Source organism: Nematolebias whitei, chromosome 3 (assembly GCF_014905685.2).
Source record: "Nematolebias whitei isolate Nwh7 chromosome 3, NemWhi1, whole genome shotgun sequence".
Classification (NCBI taxonomy): Eukaryota; Metazoa; Chordata; class Actinopteri; order Cyprinodontiformes; family Rivulidae; genus Nematolebias; species Nematolebias whitei.
The window spans coordinates 40,666,529-40,672,159 of NC_056500.1; the positions used below are offsets into that span (position 1 = coordinate 40,666,529).

At 44.0% G+C, this 5,631-nt stretch overlaps 1 protein-coding gene across 1 annotated transcript in view; it reads left to right on the forward strand.

Moving 5' to 3' along the window:
* The window catches only part of LOC119407517 (gamma-aminobutyric acid receptor subunit beta-3), a 42,843-nt gene that overhangs the window by 22,964 nt on the left and 14,248 nt on the right, over nucleotides 1–5,631 (forward strand). The window lies entirely within an intron of this gene.

The following is a 5,631-nucleotide window of genomic DNA, read 5'->3' on the forward strand; positions in this document are numbered from 1 at the left end:
AACAGAGTGACACAAAAACCTAACTGACAGACGTGATTCGTGACACTATTTATGCTATTCATCTAGTCAACCTGCAGCTTAGATTGCTCACACAGATACAAAACAAAAGTAAAAATAATCAAACGTTTTAGTTAAATTTGTGAATATGCTGCTTTAATCTTTCCAGTTAATTCTTTGTTTTAAAAAAAAATATTTATTCCAGCCTTTTTAAAGTGGGGTTCTGTGGAAAAGTTATGAACAATTAATTTCATACCGGCTGTTAGTAGCTCTTTAAAAAAATCTCATCTTGGAATTAAAGTCTAAGTTTCTTTTAAAGAAATTCATATTCATGTCCAGTTTTAGGTCTGCTATATACTTCACAAGAGCAAGAAATTAGTTTTCTCTTCTGGAGCTGTGTTTTTATTTTTTATTTATTTGTTTGTTTATTTGACACGTCTAGTGTTGAAGTTCTTTCAGCTTGTTCTCGACACATTTATACATTAATTTGCTGCTGCTTGTTCTGGAGTCAGGTCGCAGGGGCAGCAGCATGAGCGGAGAGACCCAGACATCTTTTTCCACAGCCTTCTCCTTCAGCACTTATGGGAGAATTACAAGGCATTCCCAGGCCAGCCAAAATACATTGTCCTGGTTCTTCCTTGGGGTCTTCTTCAAACTGGATATGCCCACAACACATTCCTAGGAAGTGATTCAGGGAGCATCCTTAATAGATGTCTCATTGAACTCCTCTCAGACGCAGGCCTTTGCCTCAGCAACATCCAGAGCTGCAGCTCAATTGGCCTGTCATCACACCTCAGCTGCCTCTGGAGTCCTACCAGCTTGTAAGGGTCAATAGGAGCTTGATGGTCTACTTCACCCATGTTGTCCACCAACAAGTTCAAAGATGGCCACTAACAACTTTACGGACACAGATCAGGGCAGCTGCCTCAACAGTAGAAGTGCAGAACATAGTCCACTTGGACTCAATGCCCTCTGCCTCAGCTAGGATGCAGTTAAAACTTTGTCAGAAGTGGGAGTTGAATATCTTTCTGAAGGTTTCTCCTGTTAGGCGTTCCCAGCAAATCCTCACTACATATAGATCTACCGGGTCTTCCCAGCATCTTGCCCCCACAGACATATATAGGTAGACATCCCATTGAGCGCTGAATCATACGTCGACGTCGCCACCATTTTAAATGTGATGGAACTGCCGGTCATTTAATGCAAAGCAATGGACAGAATTTCATAAAACACCATTCTACAAAGTGTTTTCAGTTAATCCCTGTCATTCACACACAATAACAAACAGGCACTTACACAGGCACCAAAGACGACATTTATAATTTTTAAGTTATAAATGTTGTCTTTGGTGCCTGTTTCTTTTCCAAATATATTAGTGTGTGTGAATGACAGGCATCAACTTAAAACACTTTGTAGAATGGTGCTTTATGAAATTCTGTCCATTTCTTTGCATTAAATGACCGGCAGTTCTGCCACATTTAAAATGGCGGACACTTTGACATACCGCTGCAGCGAGCCAGCCCGCTCAAAGAGGCATCTATTGTTTATATGCTTCCCCCACCATTCAATCCACCTCACCACCAGGTGGTGATTAGTCAACAGCTCAGCTTGTCTCTTCACCCATGGGTCCAAATTGTACAGCCACAGTTTAGATGGTACTACTAAAAAGTCTATCCTCAGTCTGCAGCCTAGGGTGTCCTGGTGCTGCGTGCACTATGGACACACTTTTGTTTAATTATGGTGTTCATTATGCATAAACTGTGAATAGCAAAGAAGTCCAATAAAATCCTGATGCATTCTCAATAATCCAAGTCCAATAACAGATCACCACTCGGGTTGAAATCAGAAAGGCTGTTTTTTACCAATCATGCCCCTCCTAGTTATATTGTTGCAACCCAACTGGGCATTGAATTCCCCCAGAAGAATGATAATCCCCTACTGGAGAACCTTCCAAGACCCTTGCTAAACAATTTAAGAAGGCTCTATCCTCTGATTTGTTGTTCAGCACATTGGCACAAACAACAATTAGAGTGTCCTGATGCAACAATTAGAGTGTGTCCCTTCACCTGAAAATGCTGTAAAGATAGTCTCTCATCTACTCATGGGGAAAAACTCCAATGCACACACACCAAGTTGGGTGCAAGATGCCATGGGCAGTGGCCGAAGGTGGGGGCAGTGGCCGAAGGTGGGAGCCTTGGCGCTCTGACCCTGGCTTACCAAAGCTAGCTCTTGGGACATGGAATGTGACCTCTCTGGCAGGGAAGGAGCCTGAGCTTGTGCGTGAGGTTGAGAGCCCACAGCATGAGCTCTGGAACCATTCTCCTTGAGAGGAGCTGAACTTTATTCCACTCTGGAGTTACCCATGGTGAGAGTCACTGAGCTAGTGTGGGTCTACTTTTAACTCCCCGACTTGGTGCCTGTGCGCTGAAGTTTTCCCAGGTGAATGAGAGGATGGCTTCCCTGCGCCTTTGGGTTTGGGGGACGGGCTCTGACTGTTGTTTGTGCCTACACATCAAACGGCATTTCGGATTATCAGGCCTTGGAGTCCTTGGCGGGGGTGCTGGAAGGCACTCTGGCTGAGGACTCTGTTATTCTGCTGGTAGGCTTCAATGTCCACGTAGGTAATGGCAGTGTGATCTGGAGGGGCATGATTGGGAGGAACAGCCTCTCTGATCTGAACTCGAGCTGTGTTTTGTTGTTGGACTTCTGTGCTAGTCATAGTTTGTCCATCACGAACACCATGTTTGAACATAAGGGTGTCCATGAGTGCACTTGGCACCAGGACGTCCTAGGTCGTAGATCAATAATTGACTTTGTAGTTGTGACATCTGATTTGCGGCCGTTTATTTTGGACACTTGGGTGAAGAGAGGAGCTGAGCTGTCAACTGATCACCACCTGGTTGTGATTTGGATCAGATGGCAGGGGAAGATGCCAGACAGACCCGGCAGACCCAAGCGTGTACTAGTGAGGGTTTTCTGGGAACATCTGGTTGAAGAACCCATCAGAAAGATCTTCAAGTCACACCTCCAGGAGAGCTTTAACCACATCTCAGCTGAGGCGGGGGGACATTTAGTCCGAGTGGGCCATGTCCTGCACCTCAATTGTTGATGTAGCTGCCTTGAGCTGTGAACGCAAGGTTGTCGATGCTTCTCATGGTGGACATCCTCGAACGTGGTGGTGGACACCTTGTGTTAAGAAGGCTATCAAGCTGAAGGAGTCCTATCAGGCCTTGTTGGCTGGTGGGACTCTAAAGGCAGCTGAGGAGTACCGGAGGGCCAAGCAGTCTGCAGCCTTAGCTGTTGCTGAGACAAAAGCTTGGATGTGGGAGGTGTTTGCCGAAATCTTGGATAAAGACTCTCGGTCATCTCCGAGGAGATTCTGGTAAACTATCAGGTGGTTGAGGGGAAAAGGGGGACTGGAGGCTGTGCTCCAATTATAGGGGCATAACTCTCCTTCACCTCCCTGCAAAGGTCTATTCAAGAGTACTGGAGAAGTGAGTCCAATCGTTGGTTGAACATCAGATCCAGGAGGAACAATGCAGGTTCCGTCCTGGTCGTGGAACGCTGGACCAATTCTTTACCCTCACTAGGGTCCTCAAGGGGTCATGGGAGTTTGCCCATCCAGTCTACATATGTTTTGTGGACTTAGAGAAGCTTTTCGACCGTGTTCCTCGAGGTACACAGTGGGGGGTGCTCCATGAGTATGGGATTGGAGACCTGTTGTTATTGGCTGTTCAGTCCCTATACAAACGGTGCAAGAGTTTGGTTCGTATTGCTGGTAGTAAGTGTAAATGGTAAATGGACTATACTTATATAGCGCCTTTCTATCTTATTTCAAGATACTCAAAGCGCTTTACACTACAATCTGTGTCCTCATTTACCCATTCATCCAGCACTCTACTAGATCTCTACAAAGCTAATTGAACAATTCATTCTAAAGAGACTAATCAGAGCTTTATCACATTCATACATTGATGGGACACACATCAGAGGCTACGAGGGGTTCAGTGTCTTGCCCAGGGACACTTCAACAGTGTAGATGAACAGATGCTCAGATATATTCATCATTTAACACGGATTCCTCATTTTTCTGGACTGAATAAAACGTGCATTGAATTTAAGGAAATGCAAACGTGAGACGTCATTTATATTTGACCCATCAAAATGAATGCGGTCATTTATTTACAGAATCAAAATTTAACATCAAACATTTACATTAATTTGGCAAATTATGAAAATAACAACATAAGCAATCAATCAGGAAAAATCATACGGCCATGATTTTTCCGTTGCTTCACCACAGACATTTATGAAAACTGTACAATTATGATCTTTTACCCACCTGAATGTGGGTGAGCATTTTACACAGACATTTCTAAAATATCTGGAAGAATTTCTACTTGATAGAAAAGTTTAAAGATGGAAAGAAGTTTAGAGGGAGTAAGATGGTGTGTGAGGGGAGAAATGTGTTCACCAGAATCGACACTCTCCGGCTTTCTTCAGCTTTTCCTTACAGTACACTTAGGTGATGAAATCGGCTCCTTTACCTGGAGATGTCTCAGGTGAGATTCCGTTTAACGCACCCTTTCAGCGTCTCAGTAGGATGCTGTTACTCGTCCGAAGTAATGGCGAGGCTCTGTTCGACACATATTCACCTCAGTGGAAAATGTTATAATCCCATGGAACTCGGAAGAGCTCTGTTGTCAGGATCATCCCGTCTCTCACAGAACTGGTTGGACTGTGTATCCAGCAGAACTCCAACAGCACTCCATCAGAACTTCAACAGAACCAAGACCGAGTAGACCAGGAAGTACTGACATTTTAAAGAGCTCTTTCCCGGTTCACTTTTGGGATTTGTTCATTGGTCAGAAACGACCAGACGGGGTGTGTTTTGTGACGTAAGAGGTTAGAGACAGCGAGAATTGTTATGAAACAGATCAGAAATGTTCTCACAGTCAGAGAGAGTTTTGTTTTGGCGCGTTTCAGAAACAGGTGCTAAAACTTCTCTATTTACGTCTGAGAGGATTCTAAAAACATGACAGTTCGTTCAACAACTTGTTTTTCGTTTGACTCCAACCTTGGAAACGCACACTTGCTCACTCAAAGGCAGAAATCAGAAAAGGCATAATTACTCTGTAACAGCTTTGACATGAGAATAAAAATCATTACACAGTTAATAAAATTGATTAGTGCACTGCAACATCTAAAATGGTTTGAACTAAGACACTTTGATTATCAACATTTGTAAAATAGTAATGATAATAAAAGAGAGTGTTCTTTTCACTTGAATCTTCAAGAAAGAAAGTCTCAGGATGGGTGAACCTGTATTTCTGAGTTCAAATGAATGAAATGACAGTTCCTGTCCCACAAGGTTCTAAAGGTCAAGAGTTTTGACCTAAGACTTAGTTTTTGACATGGGCCTAGTCCACTACAACAGGTAACTGCTGGTGGATTCGAACCTCCAACCCTCGCACTGGAGGACGACTGCTCTAACCACTCAGCCACAGCCGCCCCTGGGCCTTGATGTCTGGGCCTCCTAGGTCAAGCTGCTTCCCCCGCAACCTGACTTTGGAACAAGCAGAAGATAATGGATGGATGGATGGATGGATGGATGGATGGATGGATGGATGGATG